Raw genomic sequence first — 18,137 nt, forward strand, 5'->3', positions numbered from 1 at the left:
TTCGGAGACCTCCTCATTCTATTTGGCGACTGGCAAGGCGATAGTGACATTAGAGGATGTATGGCGCATCCTCCACATTCTGATACATGGGGAGATGATAGAGTATGACCTAGTGACAGGTAGAGATGCATTATGTAGGCTATTTGAGTGTGACACGGATGATCTGGACATCGTCGAGAGAGAGATTGGTTGGGAGAGCATGGCGGCTGAGTATGACCGACGATATGTGGTGATAGTAGTTGTGATAGCATGTCTTCTAGCAGGAGATAGATGAGGACATGGATTCCCTATTGGCTGGGGAAAGGTGCTAGAGTGGATGGCGACAAAGGGGACAGTGTATGCGTGGGGACCATGTGTACTTGCTATGTTGTATTTCCAGCTGCATCAGATAGCGTATCAGGGAGTGCAGACATTGAGCTATGGAGTCACATTGCTTCAGGTATGGGCATTCGAGCATATTGCCATATGTCGACTGATTACAGATAGATAGGTTGTACCACACCGACCATATGTGTATAGCTATGGTGGAGCACTGAGACAGGGTCCGTTTGGATACATACTATACTGGCGACATGAGCTAGACAGACTGGGAGAGTTCATATGGAGGCCATATCGAGATTGCCCTGGATGGTCAGATGATCATGAGGAGTTACCATATTGCAGACAGGAGAGGTACTTGATTGGGTGACCAGTGAACCGCCAGAGAGTGATTGAGTTGTACCTGCCAGAGAGGGTCAGATGACAGTTTGGAGAGACACAGGATGTACCTAGGAAGATGGCATGCTTTGCCCGATCTCACAGAGAGATGAGTTAGTGGGGGAGTATGATTCAGCCACACATAGCACATGCCAACTTTGCACAGCTACAGCAGAGACAGTGGGAGTGGTGGTCAGATGTGGTGGATGCTGGGACGACAAAGGAGTATGAGACATGGTTTGCACGATGACGGCCAGTTCCTTTGACCAATCCTGATATTCCAGTACCGAGGAGATAGGAGGACTTCCCACTCACAGGAGAGGAGGGAGATGATGAGGACAAGGAGGATGAGGATGACGGGGATGGAAATGATGGGGAGGGTGATGATGATGAGGGTGATGAGGATGACAGGGATGGAGATGATGTAGATGATGATGGGGAGGACGATGATGAGCCGGACTCAACTGATCAGGAGACATTGTAGGATATTCCTCTAGAGCCGGGGACAGCTAGGACAGAGGAGATGGATACGTGTAGCGCTACCATAGCGAGTTAGTAGGATCATATTGCAACATTGGAGAGACAACATGAGCAGTTCAGATCAGAGATAGCTAGACTCATAGAGGCTCGAGATACAACAATAGCTCAGGCACAACGAGAGGGACAGAGAGTCACAGAGTTCATTGGGTCAATTAGGGATGCCAGTGCACGGGAGATGGCACAGATGCTGGTAGAGACTGGCGAGGAGAGACTATACTAGAGGACACTATATTAGAGTGCAGTTCCACCAGAGCGGAGAGCACCTTCATATCAGGCATGATCGAGGATAGAGAGTAGGTCACGCTCTCGGAGGTCATTGAGTAGCATGGGGGTGAGTGGACCTATGAGACCACCACAGCCAGGACTAGGAGGGACATCATCTGCGAGACATGGCAGGGATGAGGAGGACAGAGGGAGCACCCAGTGACAGAGGCACGTGCTCTGTATAGACAGTGGACATTATGTAGTTTGACACTATGTAATCAGCCTGCAGGCCATACTTAGGACAGACAGTCTGATTTTGTACTCCGATATTATTATGATATGTGATATGAAATGCATCGATATGATGGGATGCAATGTGTTATGACTTGTAGTTATTTTCTATGGATGGATGATGTATGCACTGTTTATGAACATGTATGGATGTATTTTTATGTATTTTTGATATATTTATGAAATGAAATGGATAAAATGCTTGATGTAATATGTGATGAAATGTTTGATGCAAATGTACTAACCAATGAATGCAGGATATAGCATATGTGTGTGGATATCGGAGCACTAGACCGAACTGACTATCCAGACTAACAAAATAAATGTTAGTAAGAAGAAATGAGACAGAGGACAATTAGAAATGAAGAAAAACTTGCTTTCAGTAATGCACTTTGTAGGTGAGAACCTTTATTTTTATGTAGCAAAATGGATGCGTAGCATCATGGCATTGAAGGCCAGAGCTGAAATGCAACCCTTTTTGCAAAAGACGGACACATCACAAACAAATGACAAGCATAATCAAAAAAGAAAGGGATCATGAGCCATCCCGGTCACTCTAAATCACTCAGTGACATCATTGAGCAACATAGGAACATGATCAAAGATAAATCAATAAATGATAAGACGCACAAATTCAAACAAATCAAACAAACATCTTGATCTTCATTGTCAAAAGTTGAAAGCGCTGATAGGATGATCATGACGTCTGGTTTCAGGAAATGTGATACCTCGTCTAAGACAGGACATAGTCTGGTTTCGAGTATACCACACCCTGTATAAGACCCATGATAGTAGAGACAAGGACAAATGATTTTGATACTGATATTCAATTGAGATGACAATTTTGATCAGGCTGAATGTTTGGTTTTGATTGAAAAAGTTTATCTTGTTAAAGCATGATTCCATTAAAGCACAGCGTTAAATGGATTGCGAGTGTCGTTGGAGGAATGCTCAGTAAGCTGTCTTATGCACAAAAGGAATAATTTATTGCAGAATGCGTGTTTTTGGATTTTAATGTTTTATAAATGTTTTGTTCATTTTTTCAAGACTTTATATGACTTTTTATGGATTTTTTCAGGACATTATTTGATTTTTAGACTTTTTTCAGGACTTTTTTCAATTTTTATGATTTTTTCAGGACATTTTTAAATTTTTATGATTTTTTCAAGACATTTTAAATTTTTTTTTTTTGGATTATTGCCCCTAGTGTCTAGCAAGGCAAGGAATATGACAGGTGAATAAATAGGCTTGCTGAAATGATGGTGGATAGAAGGAAGACAAAGGCCTTTTATCATGGAGACAATACGGATGCAATTTTCAAGGGCTATTGCGTGATAGGACAAGAGACTGGATATGACAATGTAAAGCAAGAACATGGCATGAGGGACATGTCAAGAGGTTTTTGAAAAATATGTTTTGCATTTCACGTCCTTATGTCAGATCAAGATCAAGGAATGAAAAAGAGTGTATGGATAGTGATAAGATATGGATAGGATAAGCAAGACCAAGAATGGATAAGGGACATGGACTGAAGGCCGAGATAGGATAGGGGATAGTGGCAGAAAGTTGCGATAAGACAGGGAATATGGATGAAAGGTTGTAATAAGCAAATGGATAAATGACCAAAAGCTATGATGGACTGAAAGCTACAAGCAAGATGCATGATGCTCATGATGATTCTCAGCCTTGTCAAGATCAAAAGGTGGAAAGGGAAACTGGACATGAGGGACAATAGGATATGAAGCGTAATGACAGGGGTTCGATAAGATAATGAAGGGGAATAGGATATGAAAGAGGAAATCTGCCCCCAAGTGTGGTGTGCAAGAAGTTCATAGATTACCATGACACCTGTTTGCCAGGTTTTCATCACAGCACTTGCCCAAGTCACCTATTTGCCAGGTTTTCACCAGTGGACAAATTATTTTTCTTTTCTTTTTTTTTTTTTTTGGTCTTTTTTTTTTCACTTTTTTTTTGTATTTTTTGATTTTTTTTGTATTTTGACTTTTTCAATAGAAGATGGACACATGATAGGGGATGGAAGAAGGACTCAAGCATTTTTTTTTTTTTTGGATAGTAGCTTTGAAAAAAAAAATAGACCATGACCATTAAAAGTATGCTCAAAGACGTTGGTAGGATAAGGACATGGAAAATGAGATGAAACTAAGGCAAGGATTTATGCAAAGGATTGGATCAAAGGGTTTGAAGAATGGAAAATATGCATTGGATAATGGATAGGGTATTGGAAGAATTGGGCTTCAGTGGATGGAAATGAAGGCAAGATCAACATTGGCACACAGCTTGAGGGGTGATGGACTGATGGAGGACAAATGTATTTTGGATATTGAGATTTTGACGAAGGAACGACTATGGATTTTGGGACATAAGGGCCCAAAATGGATGAAGAAGGTGATGGAGGAACAAATTTGAGAGGGTTGGATGGAGGAATAGCAATTTTGGATGCCAAGTTGGATATTTCTTTAGGCTTTTGTGCTTCAAGGAGCTTCTTGGGGATCCACATGGTTTTTGATTTTTCATGCTTTTGAAGTTCCTTGGAGTGCATTGCTTGCACAAGGGATTTAGGAACCCATATATATTTTGACTTTGCTTTATTTTGCTCAGTGGGCCTTTGTGGCCTTTTTTATTTTTCTTTTTCTTTATAGATCAATTTGTTCTTTGTTTTGACATGTCGATTATATTGGACATGTTGATCCTTGAATATATGTGGATTTCTAGACTTATGATGCTTATACTTGGCATCCAAATTGCTTGGAAGAGGGAATGAATGTCGGTGTGGATGGGAATGATATGGGGGCATGTGGGATGGATGGAAGGTTCTCCAAGATGTGTGCCTTTGCTGATGTTGCATAGGAGATGGAGGGATATAGGGACCTAGAATGGATGGAAGGGATGATAGGGAAGGGATATGTTTGGATTTTGACTTTGAAGGGATACCAATGCCTTGAGTGTGAGCTTTGTAGCCATGACCATTAGTATACTCTTTGATATGAAGGGGTTCTTGCTTGTGAAGGTCTACTCCTTTTCCTTTATCAATATGTCAACTTGTAGGATACTCTTTTCTTTGGGATGAAGACGCGAGTTCATTATGAGGTGGATGTGATATGAGAGAAATAATGAGATCTTGAAGTGGATCGGATTGCACCAAAGTGGAAGAACCCATTATGCATGTCGAGGGCTCATGAACATCTTGCACTGACACATTAGAATCATGAAGGGGATTAGGATCATGAGAGGGACTAGGATTGTGTAGTGGACATGGTTCAATGATAGGCTCTTCAAGAGATGGAATGGGAGAAATAATGGGATCACCAAAAGAAATGCACTCTTGGAGTGGATATGCTGGATTAGGACAAGGAGATGGAGGAACAAGTGGATCTTGTGGAGGATCTGAAGGAATAATTTGATCTTAAAAAGGAGGAAGATCATTGGAATCCTCTTTAAAGGTGCTTTGCTCTGGACTTTCAATGGGATCATCAGAAAGGATGGAAAGGATATCCGGAATGTCAATGGGATTTGAAAGGACATTTTTTTCATGAAATGGAATGGGATCATTTGGGATTGGATGGACTGGGATATCTTGATCTTTCTCGGGGCATGGAGTGTCAATAGGACTTTGGAGAGGATGGACAAGAATAGGGGAATCATCATGAGTTTCGGGGAACATGGGGTCCTGGTCAACAATTGGATGGGATGATAAGGTTTCAGGATTTTGATCTTGATTTTCTTTAGGACTCATTTCTTCATGCTCTAAATTATCCTCTTGACATGAGGTTGAACTTTGGATATGCATGGAGGATTTTGACAAGGGCTCAATGTTTTGGCATGAAGGAAATGCACTTTGAACATTTGTGATGGATTCTAGCAAGGAATCAATGCTTGAACATGAGGAAGAGGGACTTCGAATGGGGTCCTCTAAAACAGGTAATGGCAGTAAAGTGCATGGTGGCATTGGGTCTTGTATTTCTAAAACATGACAAGTATGTGCATCATGAATTGGATTATCTTGGCAATCAATTATGGATACTTCTTGGGTAATTGCATCCTTGGGTGTATTGTTTTATGAGGACAATATAGAAGGTTCTTGGGGAACTTCTAAAGGTGTAGGGATAGATGCCACTAGAGAGTCAATTTGTTTGCAGGGGGATGAGGCATTGCTAGACATAATTATATTATCTTGATCTTCCTCAAAGATCTCACTTGGTTGTTTCCTTAAAATCATTGCAATAAAGCCACCTTTCTTTCGAGGTTTTGACATGGTTGTATTTGGAACTTGAACTTGTTTTTGGTTTGATGTCATGTTTTGATATTGGATTTGGTTCAATTGTTCTGACATGTTTGAAACTTGGCTTGGTGTGTGCTGTAACCTTTGTTTTTGAATGTTTGGTTGTTGTTGTTGACATTGATATGTTGATTGAACTTGTTGATATTCCACCATTGGTTGAACTATTTGTTGACATTGTATAGTTGGTTGGACATATTGTTGAAATTGGACCATTGATTGTGTTGGTTGCATATGTTGAACAATTGGTTGAACCATTGGTTGTATTGGTTGAAAATCAGATTGATAGTAAACACCTTCTTGTTCTTGTTGTAGAGGCACATAATGTTGAAATTGATGTTGTCTCTTTTCTTGAAATTGTTTCATCATCTCTATTTGGGAGAGGAGAGCTGGTATGTCTAATCATTCAAGAAGAGATCTTACATCAATTGACTCAATCTTTGGATTTTGACCTGGAATTTTTTGAAACATTTTGGACATTTGTGATCTATTCTTTGCAATGTTTTTCACTCTTTGTTCCAATATCTCATTTTCTTGAGTTAGTTTCTCCTCTAGTTTTTGTATTTGGAGACTTGTTTCATCATAAAAAGTTTGATCGATATTGCCTTGTTGTTGGGTTGGATATAATTGTGATTGCATTGTCAGTTGATATGTCAAACTTTGTTGCATCATTGGCACTTGGAACCTTGTTTCAATAGACATGTCACTTATGCAAATGCAATATTTTTGGAATTTTTCAAGGATAATGTATGATATGCAACTAAATGCAAACTAGATGAATGAAAATGCAATCTATGTTTTTGGTTGTTTTTGAAGATTTTGACAAACTTATGAATGCAAATCTAAAAGAGACCCTTAGGAAATTGAAATGATGTCTATATCTCAAAGGACAAAAGGACTTAATTGACAAAGGACAAGATGATGATGTCTCCCCTATATGCTTGGATACTAAGCTAGGTTTGACGAAATGATATTGATGACAAAAGGACAAAAGATTTGATAAGGTCTAGACCTCCTAACAATGACTTAGGGTTTATCAAAGATTTGGATTACTCAAGTATGACAAAACCTGGTTTTGACACTATATGCAAAAGGACAATTACTATGATATGATAATGACTTAAGCTTAATGGAGAGACTTAGGGTATGAAAATATGGATGTATGAAAATGGTATGACTTTAATGCAAGAGGACACATGCAAATGGATGACCCCTATTGATATGCAAAAGGAGTATGACTTAGGTGAAACCTAACCTTGATGCTTGACAATGACTTTGCAAAATGCAACCTAGGATGAACCTAAATGTAAGTGACATAAGTGTTGAGACAAGTTTTTGAACAATGTTGGATAACCATGTTTTAGGAAGATGATCTTTGAATCTCGTTGAATGTTTGTTGGATGAATGTCTCTTGTGTTTAACCTTGCTTGGAATCAATTTGTCTTGTTTTGAAATGAGATGCAATTCAACTTTTGACAAGCAAAGAAGACAAGATATTTCCACTTAGAATCAAGACAATCATGCTCATTCCCACATTTCTTATGGTAGGCAGGGACATTAGGTACTTGAGAGGTAGACTCATTATGGGATTCAAGGAGAATACATAGATGCTTGACCCCACGGGCTCCCCTCCACGGCACTCACTTCTCAGGGCAGCCAAGCATCAGTCCCCATGGAAATCTCCCCATGGCGAACTTAGTATCTCTTCCAAGTATCTGAATTTGTCCTTCTCAAGCAACTAGAAGGGTTTTTGGCCTCTAAAAACAAGGTATGTAGTAAGGATTTCTGTTAAGCATTACTCCTTGATGTCACGCAAGCATGATTGAGACATTAAGCCCATCAAGATACCAAACAAATGTAGTCGCGCAAGCACGATTTAGACCAAGAGGCCCTACTTGGATGTTGATATGAGAAAGAGTTCAAGGGTCATCACTTCCCAAGTAACTACAATTCCCACGTAACACTTCCTTCAAAGCTTTCACTCATCGGGTATTTTTTTATAGTGAGTTAGAATGCCAAGGAATTCTAGCCGTACTCACTTTGGGTCGTTCCCTTCTCACGATTATCACTTGCTTGCAAAAGCAAAGTGGTTGGGAAGGCAGGCCCTCTAAAGGAGACACACAATCAACAACACAAGCATGGTATCAAAGATCTGTATTTCTGATCACCCTATGAAGGATGAGAGCATACTCTCCTACTCCAATGTCATACCTAACAATCAAAGAAAACAAATGTTCATTCCCACCTATTCATAAATCACTAAGTGCCTAATTAAAAATCTCAAACACACAATTTGGTTGTTTCTCCAAGGCAACCTGCAAAACCCAAGTTAGAGGTTTGATTTGTTGTCTTTGACCATCGATTCTGCATAACACATGTTAGTAGTTTGATTTATAGTCTTTGCCATGCGTATGCCAAGATTCTGCACAAATAATTAGTACCAAAATCCAAAGCACAGAAAATAGAATGCAAAAACACAACAAATTTCAAGTAAACCCTGCATTTTTTACCTCTGTTCTGGACTTTACACAAGCACAAAACTCATGACACAGGCGCAAGATGTCTGACACAAGCACAGAATGTCACCTACACAAGTGCAAGATGCAAGACACTGGTGCAAGATTCTGGACACAGGCGCATAAGTGTCCAGAATACCCTGCACGGCCCTGTTTTTGGGTTTTTTGACCTGCAAAACAACTTGAAAGCACTCAAAACACCATAAAGAGGATTAGAAGGTTAGTTTCACGTTGGGTTCACCAATTAATGTAGCATCAGAATTAGGAATCATCAAAGCAAGTATATCAAAACATATTAATCATTATTAGCTCAATCACACATTGCAATGATCTAATCCTAAGCACACTCAATAGAGACATAAAAACAAAGCATTCAAAAGCAAATATCATGCAAACCAGATAACCAATTGGATGCTTCTTCCATGCGGCTCCATTGTTCTTCTTTCCTCTTCAATGGATTTCTGGATCTCACCTACAAGTGCACACATACAATTGAAAGCAAGATGGATGTTGGTTATTGGTCAAGAGTACTAGAAGCATAAGTTCGATAGTTTGATTAGGGATTCGGGATTAGCTTTGATTGAAAATCATCCAATTTATAGAGAAATTGGATAAATGACAAGATTAGCATGATGCAATTCAAATGGAAATTGCAAATCAATATGACAAATTATGACAAATTATGCACTTTCCATGCACAATTTGACTGATTGATAATTGATGACAAATTATGACACATTCTATGTCAAAATTGATTGATTGTCAATTATGACAATTTATGACAAATTGAAATGTCATTCCCATAGAATTAGGAGATGAAATAGGAGGAAAAAGGAATTAGAAATTAAGAAAATTAAAATTGATGAAAATTACGAATTAGAAATTGATGGAAAAATAGGAAATTAGGAACTAGAAGAAATTAGGTAAATTAATTAATAATTTGTCATTTATTAATTAATTTACAAGAGGAAGAATAATTAGCCAATTAAATAAAGATTTAATTGTAATGAGAAGACTTAGGATTAATAAATAATTTAGTAATCCTAGAGGAAGGAATGACACATTAGGTTAAATGAATAAATCATAAAACCCTAAAAGACAAATTAGAAATGCAAAAATGACAATTAGGTCTTGATTGAAGATAATTAATGTCATGATTTTGAATTGATAAATGATCAATGCGACAAAATGATTTGATTGATAGATGCGCCAATTGATGAGGAACAATGACAAATTGATCCAAATTGACATAATTGAGACAGACAATGATCGATAGCGAAATGATCACAAAATGACAAAATTGACAAGAGGACGAGGATCAATGATAAAATAGATTGCAAGACGACAAGATTGGAAACGACCATGATTGATGACAAATCGATCGCAAAATGACAAGATTGAACAAGACAACGATCGATGACAAATTGATCGTAAAACGACAAGATTGATAAACCGATTGCCAGATGATAAGATTGAAAAGAGGACAAAACCCCAAATTAGGATTGACGATGTCCAAAATGATGACAAATAAGCACGCACATTGATGTTACAGGATAAAATCGATCAAAATCATGACTGGATAATGTTGTCGACAAGACCAAATTTGAGGACGAGATGATTGAAGAATGTAGAAGAATGACTCGATGCTCACAAATGATAAAAATCAAGTGCGTGACATAGGAGAAATGTTAATGCGACGCAAAAACCTAAAATGAGGCAATGCGCAAATGTTAAAGTATGACCTCGCAAGCGTTGACCATTTTTGGGTGTCTACAACTCCTAATAGGGTATTGCTTTTAATAGGGCATTATAATCAATCCCTTAACTGGGTGGTCCCTAACAAGATCCGTTCTTAACATAACTTTTTGTAAAGCTTTAATAGGCTAGGATCCTAACAAGGCAAACTTCATAAGAGTTTAGAATAATTGTGGGTATTCATCCCCACCATGGGTTTTTTTGCCATTTAGGTTTCCATATCAAAAAATATTATGTGAAATGGTGAATGCTTTTGTGGTTATGTTTATTGTTGAATTGCTTAACTGCTACATCCACTTTGATATGTTATGACATCCGATAACAAAATGAAATATGTTTTAGCTACTATCAGGAAAGTATTTTAATGGTTAAGATAACATGTTTTGTGAGTTTCAAGTTGTTTTACTGTTAATCTGTTATAACAGTCAACTAATTTATCTTGTCAGTATTATTGCATTTGAAGTGTAGTGTTGAAACCAATCAGTTTAGTGTTTGTCTTGAGAGGTTGATTTTGAGTTTGGTGAAAGTTTACAAAGTTTTCTATTTACTAATTCACCCCCCCTCTCAGTAGTTGCTCAGATCCTTATTCTTTCATCATACCATCTGATTGTAGTTATGTAAGGTTTGAACCTCTCCTAGTTTTATTAATATTATCAGAATATATATAAATATATATATGTATGTATGTATATATGTATGTATGTATGTATGTATGTATGTATGTATTAATTAAATAAATTAAATAATTAGCAAAAAAATATATATCTAGATCATAAAAATAGAATGAAAAAAAAGCACAATCAAAATAAATGATTCCTCAATATATTATTTTATTAAAGTTTTAACTACATAAAAAAATATTTCGGCATGGTTATATTTTCAATATATCTCTCTCTTTGAAAATTAATGTATAAATAAATGGAGGTTTCAAAATTCATAGCTAGGGGAGAGGAGCTAGTACATGCTCACCCTAACTTCACGCTTCTCAAAATCATATGTGAACATTTTTAAAAAATTCAATTTAATGCAACAACTTACTTGTCAAGACCCCTACTCAAAAACAAAATTTCAAGTCCATATGGTCAAATATGATGCCACATTGGCTTGCATTTTTGTGAAGGTGTCCAAAAGGGTCCCAAATTGTCATAAGACCTATAGGTGTGCACTAAGTCATGTTTACTTGTGTGCTAATGTGGCATCACATCATTGGCTTTTTTTTAATTTCAGAGGTACGTTTTTGGGGATAAGCATTGACATGACATTTTTAGGGCACCACTATTGGTCTAAAAGTATCTATGTACTATAACATGTATTAGTAACCCTATCACCTACTGGTCCCTCTCCTCTGTTGGCATTTTGGTGCATATTATATCACCATTGGATGATATGGTTGTCATTGTTGGCAACATTGTTTCCCAAGTCCTCACAGTCTATCGGCAATAAGTTGACCAGTTTACAGAGGTTAACAGGCTAAGTAGTGGGTAGATAGGCTAAGCAGTGAGTATACTAGAACACAAAAGAGGTCAACCGACAAGCAGAGAGTAGATAGGCACATCGATATACAAAAGAAAATCAGATAGGTAGATGTTGATTGGTACACCGGTAGAGTGTGTAATCGACATACTAGTAATGTTCAGTTAGCATTTAGTCCAACTGACAGTCTTCTCTAGTCAACCGGTAGACTTGTCGACATGATCGACTGTCTTGACAAAGATTCCTGCAATGATTTCAGGAGAGTGATTTAAGGCATGGAAACAAAATTTTGAATAGGATGTTTTGGAGGGAAAGTTGGTAACAAATTGATAGGATAATAAATTCACATAATTCTTCTTGAATAAGTTGTTGCTCATGCAAATAGTGATAATGTGAAAGTAAACATAGGGGGAGTATAACAGAGTGTTGAGCCGAGTGATAGAGAACCGACAGAGTGCATAGCTAAAGGTTAGAAGACCAGCAGAGTGCAAAGCCAAAGGTTAGTGAACTGGCAAAGTGCAGAGTTGAATGTATAAGTAGGTAACCAGTGTTTTACATAGAAGATACAACCGGTGCAGATAGAGTTTTGTTGTTTAGTGTGATTTGATCAAGCTATTGGTAGCTACTCCAGTAGATCATCCTTCTGTTTCTTTCTAACCATTGCAACTAAAATCCCTTATTAGGGTGGACTTTAACAGGTCCCATTGTATAAATCCCTTAAAAGGGTGTCATCTTAATTGATGATTTTAAGACCTTTGACAAGGCTACCTTAAACAGGGTAAAGGCACTATCAGGCCTTAGACAAAATCCCTTAATTGAGTGGTACTTAATAGTGTCCTTGTAATCTCCTAATAGGGATGGCTCCTCATTGGGCATACTCCAGAAGAGTATAAATTTTGTGAGTTTCTACTCACACCATGGTTTTCTCCCATTTGGGTTTCCATGAGAGAAATCTTGGTGTCACTGTGTATATTTTCATGCATACTTATTCAACTGCAATGGTTATTTATATTGATGAATGTTAAGTTAGTATAAACTTGAGTTAAAAGTTTTAATTGAGTAAAACCAGTAAAGTGTTGATTCACCCATCCCCTCTTAGCACCAGTTGGGACTAACATCCTCTACACCATCCATACATTTCTAACAAATATGGTTGCATTTGAAAAATATGGTTGTCAACCATTTTGATTTGACTGACATTGAAGACTATGGTGATGGGCATCCTTGGCAATGGTGGATGGACATACCATGTTGTCCATTGGATAGTCATGCAATGGTGGATGGGCATGTCATTATGTCCATTGGATAACCGTTGCCTAATTTTACAACTAATTATTTACAACTGTCAATCTCAATCTTTTTAAAATAATGTACACATCATTTGTAGAACATTTAATATATTACATGAATTTTCTTTAGTTTTTCTACTGTAAAAAGATACTATGTTTTAGTGATCAATTCTACAACCTTAAGTTTGGGATCAATTTCTACTTTATATTTTATTTTTTCCATATATTAGTTTTTCTATTTCTATAGTGGTGAATTTTCTATATCTATTATACTTTTTATTTAATTTTATATATTTTTAAAAAATATTACAATATCATTATATATTAATATAAAAATAAGAAGTCCATCTTGACTGTGAAATAATTTTAATAAAGAAAGGAAAGATTGTTAATGATTGCTTTGGATATTTAACAACTCTTCTTTCATTTTTTTTGAATTTGTTGATTTAAGTTTCTAAACATCGTTCTTTAAGAGTTATTTTAAAAAGACTAGAATTTTCAAAACCAAATAACAATTCTAATCTTTTTAGAAAAAGAATAAAAAAATACATGATCATTATGAAAAAATATATAATTATTATGTTCAAAGGTTGATGCAAGAGCATCCCCGGTCCATAGAAATCTTGCATCAACCAAAATAATTTTCTATCTATTTTTCTTTGCAGTTTCAACATTTCTTTCTATGTGTCTCGATTTTGGCTCATTGGATCCTATGGAGTTGGATTCTACTTGAAGACTTGATCATCTTTCTTATTTCCAGACTTCATCGCATTTGGATCATTTTTCGGCAACTTATCGCTATCGGTTTCCTTGATAGTTTCCTATTACCTGTTGACAATTTCTTGTTACCGGTTGCTTAGACCTATTTTGGTGATCTACTAGAACCCCTTCCAAATCTTTCAAAGCTTTGGGTGTTGATTCCGATGTTCCATGGCATGTGGCTGACCTTTTCTTGAGATCTACACTTCATCCTTTAGGTTTTCTAGATGAATATCTTTACAGAGGCCGACCTTGTTGATTTTACCCATTAGGTCTTATTCTTCAGGTTTTGATCTCTTTTTGGGTCGACCGAATCCTTTGGATTGTATATATAATTGTAATTGCATATTAGAATAGAATCAATGAAAAAATAAAGTAGCGAGACTATGCGTAGAAGATAGATCTTAAGATTAAAGGTCTTGGTTGTGACCTATTATGTATGTTCTAGTAGGCTTGTGAGCTAGTTATGTTGTAACCCGGTTGTTACCAATTGGTTGTAATCAATTTTCATGAAATAAAACAATTTGTTCTACATTGCCTCCATCATATCTTTATGTTTCTATTGTGTTTACTCTTGTTGACCGGTCCAAATTGATCTCCTTGAGGTCCCTCTTCACCGGTGAGTACTTCAAGTGGTATTAGAGCGATTTTCATTCTGGAGGTTGTGTGTCCAAAAATTTTTGTTGTGGGGTGGCAGACTATGGATCCGACTTGCAGCCATAGAGGACCAACATGAACAATGGCATGAAGAGGAGCTAGGAATGGTGGAGTGCATGGGAATGTGGACCCTGTTGTGATGGAGATGTGACAAGGTATAGCAACCCGGTTGGAAGCCGTGGAGACAGCCCAGAGAAGAGGTCGATAGATTGAAGATGTAACTAAAGATGAAGGAGAAGAAGCCCCAACAGAACAAGTAAACCCACTGGTGGTTGATCCGGATGAGGAAAGGTTTTTGAGGTTTTTGAGTAGGGAAAATAATAAACCTCATTTTACCCCACTGAAATATGATGGGAAGTTGGATTCAGATGAATTGATGGATTAGATCTCGGAGATGGAGAAGTATTTTGATTTTGAAAACACTACGGAAGAAAGGAAGGTGAAATATGCTTATACTCGGTTGAAAGGTCATGCATCTCTTTGGTGGGAACATTTTAAAGTTGATAGACAAAGAATAGGTAAAGAGAAGATTAAGACATGGGATCAGATGATTGCTAAGTTGAAGTCAAAGTTTATGCCAGTTGATTATCAAGTGAATCAAAACCAGAAGTTGCAAAATTTGAGACAGAAGGAATCTAGTGTGAAGGAATACACCAAAGCATTTTACAAGTTGAATATCAGATCTGGACATGTTGATGATGAAGTTGAACAAGTTGCAAGATATTTTAATGGATTGTAGATGTCTATATAAGACGAAATTAGTTTGATCAAATTAGAGAGTGTTGAGGAGGCTTACCAATATGACCTAAAGGTAAAAGAGAAGTCAAACAAAAGACATGAGTAGAGGCAAAGAGGCAAAGGTGGAAGGTTTTCCAGGAGGAAGATTTCAAGGAGGAAGAGGATATACCAGAGGTAGAAGAACTTGTATAGATTAGAACAAGGATAAGTAAGAGAGAAAAGAAGGTAATTTATATCAGAAGGATGATAGAAATTTCTTCCAGAGGAGAGAACCAGATGGCTACTAGAATGAGAATTTTGGAAGACAAGATGAGAGAACATTTAGAGGAACTTACTATAAGTGTGGAGGAGAAGGACATCTTTCTTTTGAGTGTAAGAAGATAGAGAATACTAAAAGAGCAGCAGTGGTGGGTGAAAACCCCACCAGATAAGACAATAAATCAGAATATGGAGAAATGTTGATGATGAGGAGAGCTTTGTGTCATATCGAAGGAGATGAAGAGCCCTTGTAGAGGAATAATTTGTTCAAGACTAGATTTAAGGTATTCGGTAAGTGTTGTAAAGTTGTTATTGATAGTGATAGTTCAGATAATCTTGTTTCAGAAGAGATGGTGAATAAGGTGAATTTGGAGAGATTGAAACACCCTAAACCTTATCAGATAGCATGGATTCATGATTAACATAAGTTGTTAGTAAGTGAGAAATGTTTGGTGAAATTGAAAATTGGGAATTATCATGATGAAGTCTTGTGTGATATTATGCCTATGGATATTTATCATCTTTTGTTGGGTAGACCTTGGTAGTTTGATAGATAGGTAGTGCATGATTGGAGGAAGAATGCATACACTATTATGGCCAATGGGATGAAGAAAACCTTGTTGCCTTTGGAGGAACCTTTGAAGAATGAAGTTTGTATGAATGCTAGAACTTGTTTGGTAGATGGAAGGAGATTCTTGGATAGATTGAGACATGAGAATGTGTTTTTCCTTAATTCCTAAGAAGACTGGGAAACTGAAATCGGAAGGAGAACAATCGGAAGAGATAAAATATTTGCTAACAAAATATGAAGAAATCATTTTAGATAATGTACCTGATGGATTGCCACCTGTGAGAAGTATTAGTCATTGCATGGACTTGGTTCCCGGAGCTAGTTTTCCTAACAAAGTTTCACACTGGATGCCACCAATAGAGAATGAGGAGTTGAATAGACAAGTGTAGGAGTTGTTGAAGAAAGGTTTGATCAAGGAAAGTCTGAGCCCTTGTGCAGTACCAACAGTATTAGCACCTAAGAAGAATGGAGAGTGAAGAATGTGTACTGATTCTAGAGCAATAAAAAAGATCACAGTGAAATACCGATTTCCTTTTCCTAGGATGGATGACATAATGGACTGTTTGAGTGGAGCAAAATACTTTAAAAAGATAGATTTAAAGAATGGATATAATCAAATCAAGATTAGAGAAGGAGATGAGTGGAAGACATAATTTAAGACAAATGACGGACTTTATGAATGGTTGGTGATGCCTTTTGGGTTGACTAATGCACCAAGTACTTTCATGAGGCTAATGAATGAGGTATTGAAAAAATTATTAGGTAAGTTGGTTATTGTGTGTTTGGATGACATTCTGATTTTCAGTAAGACAAAAGAGGACCATTTGTTGCATTTGAGACAAATTTTGTAGAGGTTGAGAGAAGAAAAGTTGCTGATAAATATTAAGAAGTGTATATTCATGAAGGATGAGTTTGTCTATTTGGGATTTGTGATATCTGAGGATGGTTTGAAGATGGACCCTAAGAAAGGAAAAGAAATTGTTGAGTGGCCTACATTGGAAAGCATTGGAGAGGTAAGATCATTTCAAGGATTGGCTAGTTTTTACTAGAAGTTCATCAAAAATTTCAGTTCAATTTGTAACCCTATGACTAAGACCATGAGGGGATATCAGAAGGAATTCAAGTGGACCACCAGAGAAAACAAAAGTTCTGAGCTGTTGAAGCAGAAAGTGACTGAGAAGCCTATGTTAACTTTATCAAATTTCAATAAAGTATTTCAAGTGGATTGTGATGCGAGTGGAACAACAATAGGAGTAGTCTTGAGTCAGGAAGGGAGACTAGTAGCTTATTTCAGTGAGAATTTGAATGATGCCTGAAGGAGATATTCAGTGTATGATCAAGACTTTTATGCCATAGTTCAAGCCTTGAAGAAATGGAGACATTGCCTGTTGCCTAAGGAGTTTGTGTTGTATACAGATCATCAAGCTTTGCAGTATTTGAACAGTTAGAGTAAGTTGAATCAAAGACATATGAGATGGGTAGAGTTTTTGTACTGAAAACTCTAACAAAGTTGTTGATGCATTGAGTAGGAGAAGAAATTTGCTGACAAAGATGAAAATGACAGTATTAGGATTTGAAGAATTGAACACTTTGTATGATGATGACCTAGATTTTGCAGAACCTTGGAAAGCATGTAGAGAACCGGTTATGGTAGATAGAAGCAAGTGGTTGGATTACTTCATTCAGGATGGGATGTTATTCAGTGGAGTTCAGTTGTGTATACCTAAGAATTCTATGAGGGAGAATTTGATAAAGGAGAAACATAGTGGAGGATTAGCAGGAGTTTTTGGTATTGACAAAATAGTAGCATGGGTGAGTGAGCAATACTTTTGGCCCTAGATTCATAAGGATGTTAAGAAATATGTGCAAAGTTGTAGAGTTTGTCAAGTTGCAAAGGGTAGTAGTTAGAATGCAGGATTGTATAAACCTTTGATAGTACAAGTAACACATTGGGAGGATATAAGCATGGATTTTGTACTCGGATTACCTAAAACACCGAGAGGGAATGATTCTATATTTGTGGTTGTGGATAGATTCTCAAAGATGGCTCATTTCATATCTTGTAAGAAGACATCAGATGCATTACATGTAGC

This window comes from Cryptomeria japonica, chromosome 3 (assembly GCF_030272615.1).
Source record: "Cryptomeria japonica chromosome 3, Sugi_1.0, whole genome shotgun sequence".
Lineage (NCBI taxonomy): Eukaryota > Viridiplantae > Streptophyta > Pinopsida > Cupressales > Cupressaceae > Cryptomeria > Cryptomeria japonica.